Genomic DNA, 13,299 nt, shown 5'->3' with positions numbered 1-13,299 from the left:
GAATGAAACTCATAGACAAAATGATAAGCAGACATCCATTCACGAGAGAGTACATACAGTAGGATTCATTCATATGAACTTGAAGAACAGGTCAAACCCATCTAAGGTGACAGAAGTCAGAAGAGAGGTTGCCCGGGCATTAAGGATATGAATGCAGGCTCAGGACCAGACAGACCTGGGTGTGAATACTAGTGCCTCCATCTAATAAATATGGGGCCTTGGGCAACACAACCTCTCTGCACTTAGATTCCTTCACCTGCAAATGGGCCTATAACAGCGTCTGTCTGGAAGAGTTGTGTTAGCAGTAAATGACACGGCCGTGCCAGTTAGTATCTGCAAAGCACTTAGAACACAGCCTGGGACAGGGCTCATGCGACATAAATGTTTGTTAAAGCAATAAATGCATAAAATAATTAACAAAGACATAAAATGCTCAGCATAGTGCCTGGTGTATAAATCACAGTAAGAGCTAACATTATGGGGCCATTGCTGAGTGCCAGGCCCTGGGGCTGAGGTTTAACGTGCAGGGTCTCAGCCAACTCTGCGAGCCGGGTGTTACCATGACATCCAGTTTGCAAAGGAGGAAACAGGCTCAGAGGAGAAGTCGCTGGGCCCAGGTCACACAGCCAGTAAACGGCAGACCAGAGCCCGAAGCCAGAGCTCTTCGCCACCACCTTGGTTTAAACACTCATACACCATCCAGAGATTTCTAGTCTAATACCCACCCTCTGCGCTGATTTTAGTCCATAAATTCATTCTCATTCAGCTGAACAATAAAAATTTTTGTTCTCAAAATATTACTTCTACGGAGGAGTTATTTAAAAGTCTGTCCACAACTAATACTTCATCAGCTTTCCAAAATAACCCTGAGGTAGCTAAAAGCAACAAACCAACGTCTGTATAGCACGTCACAGTTTACAAAGCACTTTCCAATCTGTTTAATTCTCACAGCTACCATCGTGACATTAAGTAGGACGTGAGCCATCACGATTCACTCCTATAACTGAAGAACGGGCTCAGAGAGGCCAAGTGATTTTCCCAAAGTTACACAGCAACTTACACAAACCAGACTTCTGGCTCCAAACCCTGTGCTCTTCCCTCTACACCAGCACAAGGATCCTCCTTCCTTTCTTTCAAACGGAGAAATTGAGGCCCAGAGAGGTTAAGACCTTGCCCAACGTCATCCAGCAAGACTGGCCTCCAATGGTTGCTCCAGGAGCCCAGGTTTGAGATTCGTGGCCGATTTCCCCGGCTCGGAGGATCAGCGCAGACCATGGTGGTGGACAAAGGGGACAGCAAGAAGCCACACACTGAGGACAGCACCAGGGGTGGCACCCATCCATGAGGTCAGCAGGTCCAGCAACTTCCTCACACTTAACCAACTCCACGCGCCACTGAGGGGCTGCGGTGATGGCACCTAGAGGCGCCCACGATGGTACGTGATTGGGCTGTTATCTGGAAAGCCCCACGTTAGTTCTTAGTTCGAGAAGAAACAGCCTTCTCATCAGAGAAGCATGAGCTGGCCCGCCTCTACCCACGGCGGAGAGGATGTGCTTAGCACACGAAAAGCTCAGCTCAGGCCAAACTCATTCATTCATTCAACAAAATACATTCTCTTCATTCATTCCTTCAACAACATACACTGTCTTCACTCATTCATTCAACAAAATACACTCTCTTCATTCATTCATTCATTCAACAAAATGCACTCTCAATGACCCCACAATGCGTTCTCTACACAGTGGCCAGAGCGGCCTTTCTGTCATATGCACCAGCCACGTCACTTGCCTGCTTAAAAAGCCTCCAAAGGCTTCCATCGCACCAGGATGAATATCAACCCCCTTACGATGGCCTATAAGGTCCTGCGTGATGCGGGCCCTGCCAGCCTCTAAATTCCATCTCACGCCCCCATGCCCGACTTGTTCACCACACTATAGCCACACTGGTTGTCCTTCTGCTTTCAAACACACAAGCTGGTCCCTCCTCCGGGCCCTTTGCACCTGCTGTTCCCCCTGCCTGGGACACTCTTCGCCTGACCTTCACATCATTCTGGCCTCAGCCTGAATGTCACCTCTGAGAGGCCTTCCCTGACCCTCCAGGCTAAAGTACTTCTGCCCCTCTATCCCAGCACCCTGTTCTATTTTTATAATACTTATTCTTATCTTAAATATTTTTAAATTATTTGTTTGCTTGTGTATACAAATAGGATACAAGCTTCTCGAGGCAGGCCCCTGGTTGTCTCTTTACTGCTGTACCCCTCGCTTTCCAAGCACCCTGGAATATTGTAGGCGTTTGATAACTACTTGCTGGATGAATGAAGAAGGGTACATGATGTGTGGTGCCCTGTTCTGGGCCTCGGGGCAGATCAGGGGACAAAATCGACAAATTCCCTGCTCTCAAGGGGCCTACATTCTGCTGGGACAGAGGCAATAATACAGCAATATATAATGATAATAATAATTTAAGTAACTCGTCCAAGATGACGCAGCTAGTAAGTGGTGGAACCAAGATTCACACTCAGGCGATCTGGTTATAGGATCCATGCCCTTAACAGCCCACTAAATAAATAAGTAAACATTTGGTCAGGAAGTGCTCATCGGGGAAGAACAATTGGGTGAGGGGGATACGAAGTGATGAAAGGTGCCATTCCAGCAGAGGCCTGCAGGAGATAAGGGGGACAGCCCTGCGGATGGATGGGAGAGGGTATTCCAGAAGGAGATCAGGACAGTGGTAGAGAGAGACAAGTAAACAGACGATGACAACCCAGCAGGATAAACGCTGTGACGGGGAAAACACAGAGAGAAGGATACAAAGAGGGGGCCTGGAACCCAGAATTGGCTTCCTGGAGAAGGTGACATGGGACAGAGGTGGGGTGAGTAGGAAGAGCGTGTTCTGGGCAGAGGGGACAGCACGTGTCACGACCCAGAGGGAGAAGAGAGAAGGTGCTTTTGAAGAACCAAAAAGACTCTCAGTGTAGCCAGGACTTGGACGACGGGTGGGCGTGGGGCGGTGGGAGGGGAGAAAGGAGGTTGGAGGGGAAGCGGCCAGGGGCACGCTGTGCAGGACCAAGTTCTTCCTAAGGAGTCAGACTTCACTGCGAGAGCAACGGCCATGCTGGGAGCTGAGCGAGGGTACACGGGACCTCTCAGGACTATTTTTACAATTGCTGGTGAGTCTACAATTATTTTAAATTACAAAAATTTTTTTTTAAAAAAAGCAGTAGGATGTCTCTACAGAATTTTAAAGACCTTTTCTTAAGGTCTAAGTAAACTAAAAATGAAAATTCACTTCATCCCAAATTAATTGTTATTTAATTTAATAAACACATATTAGCACCTATATACATGCCGTCCTACATGCTCGGGACAAAGCAGTGACTAGACAGACAGACAACGACTCTCCATCACGGAGATACATTCTAGTGAGGGAGACAGACACTATGTAAACTCTTGTTTGAAATAAGACAATTTTAAATAATGATGGGGGTTCTGAACAAAAAGAACCCTTAAATAATACTTACCTTGATTTCAAGAAACAACTGTGGGCCTCCCCTCTCTCTAAGTCTGAAAACAGGCTTTCAGCTTCTTGATGATTCTTCGGAGAAATATGCAAATTGCCCCGGGGAGCAAACCAGAAAAACCAGCCTGTGGGTCCATACGCTGTGGGATCCGGAGGAGGCCTATGGGAGAGAGGGATCCGGTTAGCCTGAGCCTCAGGGGCCCTTGCTACTCCTCACACTCCTCTGGGCCTTTGCCCCCACTGGGCCTCTGACCCCACAGGATCCTCTACCTGGACACCTTTCTCAGCAGGCGGCAGGCAGCTACCATGCACCCAGCACGGCCCTGGCACGTTGTGTGGCTTGTCTGTGCTAACTGAACGTGCCCTGAGCTGTGGTTGCTGCGCCAGCTCCTTGGTTAGCCTGGCAGTAGAGGGCGGGCACCAGATTTCCTCCAGACCTGTATCCCGGTGCCCAACCCCTTACCTGCCACACAGAGAGTGCTCAGAAATGCCTGTTACACAAACGACTGAACGAACTAGTTTTTAGGCTTAAGCAAGAGCTAGATTTTCCTGGTTATTCCTCTCCCTAAAGGCACTCCTATTCTTACTTACACTCCCATAGAGCATCACATGAGGAAGGGAGATGGAACCAGGGCCAAGCGTCTGGAATTACCCAGGGATGTACAGAGCCCCAAACCCAGGGTTCCACCCAAACTTCAAATAATCTGTGCGTCATCCTAATGGGCACTTTCCATGCCAAGGAACTAGAATATTTTCTCCCTCTTTAAGCCTCCACAGGGTTTTAAATAAATTAGCAGTGACAACACCCTTCCCCTGGATGTCACCTTCCTAAGGGGCATGAGAATATGAACAGACTCTGCCTACAAACTAGGAGATTCATGCCATGAGTCCACGCATGTTAAAAAGATGCAGAGAAGAAAAATGGCTAAAAGACTAGCCTCCAAAATTACCTCTGAAAGGCGAGATACCAAAGACTTTTCTGGATTTCCCCAATTTTCTGCCATAAATACGTACTGCTTCTGAACTCTGAAGAAGGTTATCTTGTTTATGTCTCTGTCTGTAGAGAGGGGACTGTTAGGACTTTTATCAGGATGGTGACAGTGGCTGTCTCTAAGCAGGGGGTGGGGTACAGGTGGATTCTGGATGATTTTAATTTTTTTTCGTTATATGTTTATGTTTTATTAATTTTCAATAACGAGTATGTATTGATTTTAAGATCAGAAAAAACAGATATGATTTTAAACTATAATATGGTGTGCTGATGCCAGCTCATAGTGGCATCTCTTCCCAACTCTGTGTTCAGTGACACCAAGAGCCTGAAATGGGCCACAGTGGCAGTCTTTACACTACAGAAATTGGCAAGTGCTACAAATGAGGGATTTTATTTTCCCAAGAGGTGGTTAATAGCACACCACTAAATATACAATACAACTCCAGTTATGTCTTAAAAAAAGTTTCACAGAGCAAAAAGATCACAAGGAAATATATCAAAATGTTAGTGATCATTGTCTCTTGGTGGTGGGGCTAAGGGACTAGACACAATTGGTTTTTGCTCTATTTCTCCGAAATTTTAACATTTTCTGTCATGAGCTTATTGATGCTTTTATAATGAAAAAAAATTTTTTTAAATAAAAAACAGTTCTGCTCTTGATCCCTAGCAGAGGAGTGTTTTATCTCAGAAAACCCCGGCCCCATGCTGCCCAGCCAAGCCAGTGGGGCTGAGGTCACAGTTAAGCCCCATTCCTTTGACCAACAGGTCTTGTAATCAATAAAATGAACAAGGCGTGGTGTGGCAGACAGAGCCCATTCTCAGCTACCCACGATGGTGGGATGGAGGCGTCCATGGTTCCAACTCTATGGATTGTCCAGTCGGACGGGCAGGGCCCCAAACTGTTCCAGTTGAAGGAGTGTGGTGGCAACTGTGTGGGGGGGGAATGCGCCACCTGAACTGCGTACATAGGCCTCAGAGGCCTCCACCCCTTGGTCTGATTAGGGATCAGGATCCAGTACAAAGTGGAACTGAGATTCTTAAGTGTGTCTGAGAAGCTAGACTAATTCCAAGAGAGTACTGGATTCCTGCAGCGAGAAAAAGACCCTGCTGGTGAGGGCCAGGGGTGCCCCTGCACCCTGGGGCCCCAAATGTGCACAGAGCTGGTCCAGCAGCACCCTGGCTCAGGAGGTCACTGATGGACGGAGTAGCTTCCAACTCCCAAGGGTCTCCTGGGGGTCTTGTCCCTGCGCAGGGGCTGTGAACACACCAAGGAACTCTGAGAAAGGTCCACACTTGACCCAGGAGAGCACTGACTCTCACAGAAACAACGTGTACGTAGTGAGAACAATCAGAGCGAACACACACCCACGGCTAGACCACAAAGCCCAGATACGGGATGGACAGCGATTACTGTGGAGTGTGACTTCATTTTGATCCTCTACAATTATGATTTTTGTCTAGCTAATCACATTATCTGTCACCAAAGAAAACACCGGCTGAGTTATTTTTGTCAGTAGTGGGGTAGACAGACATTCCACAAACATCTGTCCTCAGTTCTACAAGCACCCACATTAGGTGCTCAGTCAATAGTTGCTGGCTTATGCCATAAACAACACAGTGGGATTTCTTCCTGGGGGGATGAAAAATTCCAAAGTCAGCACTGACTAGAAAATCAAATATGGTCAATATCACCCTTGCAAATCCTTTAAATCATCCTTAAAAGTCAATGACCTGGGCCTTTAGAAGATCGCATGCAAGAATGAACTTTTTTTCTTACACACCAGGCAGCTGTGGCCTTCTTCTTACTTGGAGCAGTCAGTGACAGCCAAGGTCAAATGTGATGTGCATGCGTGTGTGTGTGTGGTGGCGAAGACTGTGTTCTCTTTCTCTTCCTCTTTTTCTGAGTTAACTGGTCACAGCTGAATTTCTAAATGAGTCTGCAGTACAATAAAATGAGCATTACTAGAGAGATGCTTCCAGTGTCACAGGAAGGCTGAGGACTAATTGTTCTGGAGCGTAGGAGAAGGAAAAGCATCTGGCTGAAGAAATCTTTGATAACAAATAGAATGACAGCACTGCTCTTAGGACAGAAACTCTGGTGACTCCAGTTCAAAGTTAACACATACACACACACAATAGGACAATCTTGAGACGGTCCTAGAAGGGAGGACTCTAGGCAGGCCCAGTCAACTCCTCCCTCACCTCCCCTTCTCCAGCATTTTAGGAGAGAAACTCCTTCGTCACCCCTATCTGGAAGTTAAATTGGAAGCCAGGGGTAAATGCAGCGTCTCGGGAGGTCTCCACGGCAACAGTTCCAACACAGAAGAACTCAGAGGGTTTTGGTCAATCCCACAACATACCAGAAGGAAAAAGGGATGTTGGCCAGGAGGACAGTTCCTATCCCAGCCTCCCTTCAGCAGCCTGGAGGGTGGGCGGGGTGGTGGGGCGGGGTGAGAGCCTGCCATTGGGGTGGATGCCCATGCTGTAGGATGTTTGGTTCACATCTCTGGTTGCTCCCGTCCTCCCCCACTCGCACCCTGGTACAAGCGGCCACCACCTCTCAGGCAGGTCCCGACAGAGCCTCCTCACCAGTCTCCTGCTTCTTTCTGCCCTCACCCCTAGCTATCCACCACACGGCGTCCAAAGAGCTCCATCTCAAACTGAAGCCAGGTCATGTCCCTTCTCTGCTCCAAACCTCCAATGACTTCCTTTTCACCCACGGTTACGGTCCTGACAACGGCGACTGGGCCACAGGCAATGTGCCCTCCTCCTCTCCCCTTCGCTCACTCTGCTCCAGACACACCATCCTCCTCGCTGCTCCTGGATCCCACCAGGCATGCTTTCACCTCAAGGCCTTTACATTGGCTGTTCCCTCTGCCAGGAATGCTCTTCCCCCGATAACCACATGGCCAACTCCCTCACCTCCTTCCGGTCTTGGCTCAAACCTCACAGCTCAGTGAAGCCACCCTGCCCCCAGCCTCTCAGCCCAATCCCCTTCACCTGGCTCCTCTGCTTGGTCCAGAGCACACATCACTGTCTGACATACTATCACTTACTTATGTTTATTGCTGATTGTCTATTTCCCTCTGTCCACGTGGAAGCCTAGTAGGCACTTACAAACATTGATGGAATGACTGGTGGTTTCCATTTGAGATGATTAAAAAATAATTCAAGAGGTAAATCTGCCCGGGAAGGAAGGGGGAGAAGTGGCAAAGAATGTAACGGCTCATTTGATCCACTGGTTTTCAAACTGCTCCACAGGACCCCAGGGCCTTCTCTTGCTCTGGCGGGCAAGATACAGTGGGAAGCCCTCAACGCCCCACCTTCAAATTATCACAGTCAATGTCCAGCAATACTACTTCTGGGTATACACCCAAAAGAATTGAAAGCTGGGTCTCAAAAAGATATTTGTACACCCGTGTTCACAGCAGCATTATTCATAGTAGCTGAAAGGTGGAAGCAACCTAAGTGTCCATCAGTGAATGAATGGATAAACAAAATGTGGTATATACAGGCAGTGGAATATTATTCGGCCTTAAAAAGGAAGGAAATTCTGACGTATTACAACATGAATGAAGCTTGAGGACATTATACTAAGTGAACTCAGCCAGTCACAAAAAGACAACTATTGTATGATTCCATTTATACCAGCTACTTAGAGTAGTCAAAATCATAGCGACAGAAAGTAGGATGGTGGTTACCAGGGGCTGGAGGGAGGGGGAATGGGGAGCTGTTGTTTAATGGGTATGGGGTTTCAGATTTGCAAACTGAAAAGGTCTGGAGATTGGTTGTGCAACAACGTGAATTCACCTAACACTACTGAACTGTACACTTAAAAATGGTTAAGATGGTAAATTTCATGTTATGTGTATTTTATCATAATTAAAAATTTTTTGATTAAAAAAATTCATAATAGTAAATGCTTGGTAAATGTTACCCACGTGCTACCCCTCTCCACATCTCATCTCGTTTCCTCCCAACAATCCTACAAGGTAGGTGCTATTGTCTCCATTTCACAGATGGAGACAGAGAGGCCCTGAGAAAGGAAGGTCAAGGTCACCAGACAAGTGTTACAGGATTTAATCTTGTGCCCGGGTCTTAGCCCCAAGGCAGCCATCTTAACTACGGTGCCACACTGCTTCTCTTTGGCCTAGTTTATACCCCGCGGTGGCCAAAAAGATGTCAAACACATTTGAAAACCACCAAATTGGATGAATCTTACCAGCTCCCATCTGCCCACGCCCTAACACCCCACTTTTCAGCCAGCCCAAGCGCCTCTGGGATGGGCCTAACCTGCCTTTCTACCTTACTTTCCTCCACTCCATTCTTCCAGCCAATCCGTAGCCAAATGAACCATCGCTGCTTCAGCCCACGCTGGGTCTCCCACCTCGGGCCTCGGCTCATGCTGTTCTTTCTCAGGGTGGGTCCTCATGTTCAAATGGTGCCCTTTTCCCAAACAGTTGAATAATATAACCCATGAAGATTTCCTGTGGGCTTACTCTCATGACCCCATTTCAGCCTCACAACAGCCTCATGAGGAAGAGACCATCACTGTCCCCATGTGACAGATGAGAAAATGGAGGCTCACAGAGGTGAAGGCCACACAGCTGGCAATGGCAGTACCAGGACGTCCCCCCAGGCCTGTGTGACTTCAAACCCAAGTTATTCTCCACTCTACTTCGGGGGCTCAGGGACTGCCATGAGCTTTCCTGGATTTGTCCAGCTCAAGTGACACCTGCCACCTCTGAAGCCCCAGGCTTCGTCTGGGCTGCCCTACCTCCTCTCGGGTATACTGGCTGCTTGCTTATGTGCCTGTCTCCTGGACTAGGGGGGTCAGGGTGGGAGAGGATGATGCTCAGGACATCAGTGCCCCCCACTGCCCAGCAGAGCTCCCTTGGTTACTCATTCAGGTCTAAAACAGCAGGCGCTTCCCCTCCCACCAGACCCACGTGTCTCTTCTTTATCGAATTTGCCACCATCTGACAATGGCTTACAGGTTTATTCGTTTGTGGTCTGTCTCCCTCACTGGAAAAGGCTCCAGGAGGGAAGTGGCTTTGGTGTCATGTCCCCTGATGCACCCTAGAACAGTGCCTGGCAGAATAGGTGAAAGAATGAATGAATGAACACCTACCCCCACAACTAAGAAATGACTTCAGCATTATTTTTTTGATGAAGGACAACATAGTTATATAAAGCGAGGTCCCATATTTGCTCAAGAGCTACCCCCAAAGGTAGATTTCATTACTTCAGCATCTCTAAGCAAACTCAGACCAGCCCCGGAAGTCATGGGGGTTATAGTGGGGGTGGTGTACAGGGTCCAGGCAGAAATTAATCCCAGCGATGAGCGTCTAATTCCACCTTGAAGTAAACCTCCCACATACCTCAGGATGTCTTGTGGCTTGGGGTACTTGGAATGCAAGTCTAGGTTGGCACAGATCTGAAGCACGAGGAGGTCTTAATCTGCAAAAAGGGAGATGAGGGAGGAGGAGCAGTCTAGAAGAGCATGTGCAAAGGCCCTGAGGAGGGAGCGAGCAGCATGCCTCAAGCACAGAGGGCTATTGATAAAGTGGTCTGAGATGCAGCTGGGGGAGGAGGCCAGGCGTGGGTGGGGCCCAGGCTGTGCAAGCCCTTATTGCCCACGTTAAAACTTTTGTTCTTTACCTTAAGAAAATGGGAAGCCACAACACGGTTTTAAGCAGGGGGTGGTACAATCGGATTGGTTTGGCTGCCAAGGGGAGGGCGACTAAGTGGAAAGGGGATTGGAGCTCCCCTCCAGCCCTCTTCTGCCCACTGTAACACATTCAAGGCAGCCAGGCCTCATCTCCTTTCTAATCCCAGTTTATAACGTATAACAGTGTTGACAAAACATACAGGCCATAAAGGACCCGGGGATAAACCACCTAATGACATTTCTCAGCTCCCACACGTGCAGGCCCAGGTGGCTGATCCAGCCACTGCAGCCTGGTGGTACCGGTGCAGGGAGAGATGGTTTCAGGCTCCTGAGAAATTCTCCAGGCTCCGACCTTGATGAGCCTCACGTGCTGAGCCACGGTAACCTACTCACAGCTGTGCCCATCCAATCGCTCCCGGGCCTTAGGCCTAAAAAGTAAAAAGGCTCCCAGAGTGGCAGGCTCTCCACAGGGCCCTTTGTGGCTTCGGCTCCTTTCATCCTCAGGACAGCCTTGGAGACAGGTATTTTACAGAGGAGAAAACAGAGGCACAGAGAGGTCGCATAGCTTGTGCACCATGACTCAGCTAGGAGGCTGCAAAGCTGGGACCTGAGCCCACATCTGTCTGATGCTGCATGTGCCTGTGAGGGTTGTAAAAGCTGAAATGCTGACAGAGACACGAGCATTCCATTCCTCGAGCTGGGCAGGGAGCCCCAGCCTCCTCGCCTGGAACTCAGCCACCCCACCTCTGCCTCTTATGTTTCTTCACTGAGAGCAGTAACAGGGTATCAACAGGGTCACTGGAGCCTCTAAATAAAGACGCTCTAAATAAATACACCCTTGCTTACGCCTGACTGGGCAAGACCTCCGATATAGGGCACACTCTGGATCATGCTTTACCATTTACAAAGCATTTTAACACAGTATCACCAATGCTACGAAGTATTTTGACTCCCATTGTATGATAAGAAAACAGGCCCAGAGAGGTGAAGTGACATACCCAAGATCACACAGGGCCAGGTTTCCTGGCTCTGAGGTTCCGTTAGGGCTTCCTTTGGACCACTCTCTACCCACCTAGCCTCTCTCCCCCAAATCCCTGGGGCGCTGGAGGGAAGCTCAGGCTGGCAGAGCATCTCGAAGGGCCACAAGGGCCAAAGGCTCAGAAGGCTTGAGGCTGTGAGGTTTGGTCTCTGCCCTCTTCACATTGGGAAGATTCCAATGGTCTCTCTTCTCTGCCCTGCTCCCCCAACCCCCACTGAAGGGCAGTGTTTTATTCCACCCTCTGGAGTGTGCCCCCACCCGAGGGCAGTACTTATCTTGTTCACTGCTGTACCCTCGGTGCCTAAACAGTGCACACACTGGCACACAGTGGATGCTCAGTAAACATTTCCTGAATGAATGAATGGATGCCCCCAAAGCTTAAAGGGTTTCATGTTTTCTGCAGTGAAATGAATACTGAGTTAGGGAAAAGAGAACTAACCTGTTGACTCCTATCTTGTGTTAGGCAGAAGTCTCCAGGCCAAGCAAGACCCTAGCCTGGCTGTGCTCCTAACTCCCTGTGTGACCCCAGGGCAGGGCAGAAAAAGGATGCTCTGAAGGCCTACTCTGTGCCAGGCACTGGGTCAGGCTCTGGAGGGGGGTAACCCAGGTTCTTGGCCTTCCTGATGCCGGCACCCCTGCCGGGCGGGGTGGCGCTGGGGCCGACCGGGTTGGGTCAGCAGCTTGGGAGCCCAGCCCAGAAGACCCTGCTCCCTACCTGCTCCTTCCGGTCTTGGGGAAATCACTTCCTCTCTCTGAGCCTCAGTTTACCCAGCTGTAAAATCCATCCCAAAGTTAGCACTAATTCGTCCCTGCTCTAACAGCAGGTGGCGGGGTGAGAGACGTGGACCGCCTGTAGCTTCCGGGGCCTGGGATTCCGCCAGAGGGAATTCCCAGCCCCCCTTGGAATTCCCAGTCTGAGCTTCTGCTGTGAGCTCGGAGGGCTGCAGCGGCAAGGAGAGAGGGGGTGGGGGTGCCGGAGTCCTTCCTCGCGGCACGTGAGGGCCCCTCGGGACAGGAGGAAGCCCAGTGACCCCGTGTGACCTGGGGCAAGTCCCTTTCCCTCCCCGGACTCCCAGACCAGCGTCCTCCCTTATCAAGGGAGGGGCAGGGTGGCCTCTAAGGGCTCGGAATCCCGAGCTGGGAGGCGGGAGACGCCTGAGCGCTCCGCCCGGCCTCAGTTTCCTCATCTGCCGCCCTAGGGGATTTCCGAGGGCACTTCCGGCAGAAGGAAAACAAGCGACCACCAGGCGGCTTTGCCCCCGGGGCGGGGGCGCCGCGGGAGGGCCTGGCGCCCACGGGGGGCGGGGGGCGGCGGGAGTGGCCGGGGGCCGGGCCCCTTACCTGGCGGCGGCGGCGTTGGCGGCGGCGGCGGCTCGGGCTCCTCGGCCCGGCCCTCCTCCCTCCCCCGCCCGCCGCGCAGCCGCCCCGAGCGCCGGGAGCGCGCCTTCCGGGCCGGGCTCGGGGCCGCGTGTGCCCCCGCGCCTGCGGAGCCGGCCTCGGGAAGCTCGGTGTGCGGGGACAGGGCCCTGCGGGGGGCGGCGGGCCTCAGGGCGCGGGGGCGCCTTCAGATTCCGTCTGCGGGAGCCGCCCGAGGGGCCGGTCCCGGAGCGGAGGGCCGACCAGCGACTCGGGTGGAAAGCTTCACGAGTCGATTATGGCAGAGAAGCGGCCACAGAAACAGCCTTGCCCCTGTGTACGCAGCGCCTCCAGGCCTATGCGGGGTTGAGATATCCGTGCTCTCCTGATTTTTCTTTCACTTTCTCTCATGCGAAGTTGGGTCTGGTCTCAGGGCCTTCGCATTTGAGGTTTCCGTGCCAGGCACTCTGCCCCCAGACCTTCCTCTTCTGTCTGTTTCCAGCTTTCCGTGCGGGCTGCCATCTGTGAGTCTCCCCTGACCACCCAGCACACTGAGTCGTTGAACAGATATTGACTGAGGACCTACTATGTGCCAGGTACGGTTCTAAGTGCAGGGGAATCACACGCCAGGCTTCCAGTCCTGTTCTATTTTAATGGTGGCATTTATCACTTTATGGAATTATTTTGTTTATTTTGCTGTTTGCAGTTGATTGTCTGCCGTCC

At 50.7% G+C, this 13,299-nt stretch overlaps 1 protein-coding gene across 2 annotated transcripts in view; it reads right to left on the bottom strand.

Annotated features, from left to right (window-relative positions):
* TMCO4 (transmembrane and coiled-coil domains 4) overlaps window positions 1-12,612 on the bottom strand; it is a 102,777-nt gene extending 90,165 nt beyond the window's left edge. Inside the window, exons 1-3 of one of the 2 annotated variants that reach the window (XM_087446684.1) lie at window positions 12,562-12,610; window positions 9,892-9,970; window positions 3,521-3,679 (exon numbers count right to left, since the gene is read on the bottom strand). The gene's annotated coding sequence lies outside the window, so the exon portion shown is untranslated. Of the gene's footprint in view, window positions 1-3,520; window positions 3,680-9,891; window positions 9,971-12,561 lie in introns of both variants that reach the window. The other variant, XM_087446686.1, reaches the window with a different exon arrangement.
* Window positions 12,613-13,299: the final 687 nt, after the last annotated feature.

The sequence above is a fragment of the Ceratotherium simum genome, chromosome 22 (genome assembly GCF_057802395.1).
Source record: "Ceratotherium simum simum isolate JZ-2026a chromosome 22, ASM5780239v1, whole genome shotgun sequence".
Taxonomy (NCBI): Eukaryota; Metazoa; Chordata; class Mammalia; order Perissodactyla; family Rhinocerotidae; genus Ceratotherium; species Ceratotherium simum.
The sequence above is the reverse complement of the archived record's forward strand: the minus strand, read 5'-3'. Positions and strand labels throughout refer to the sequence as shown.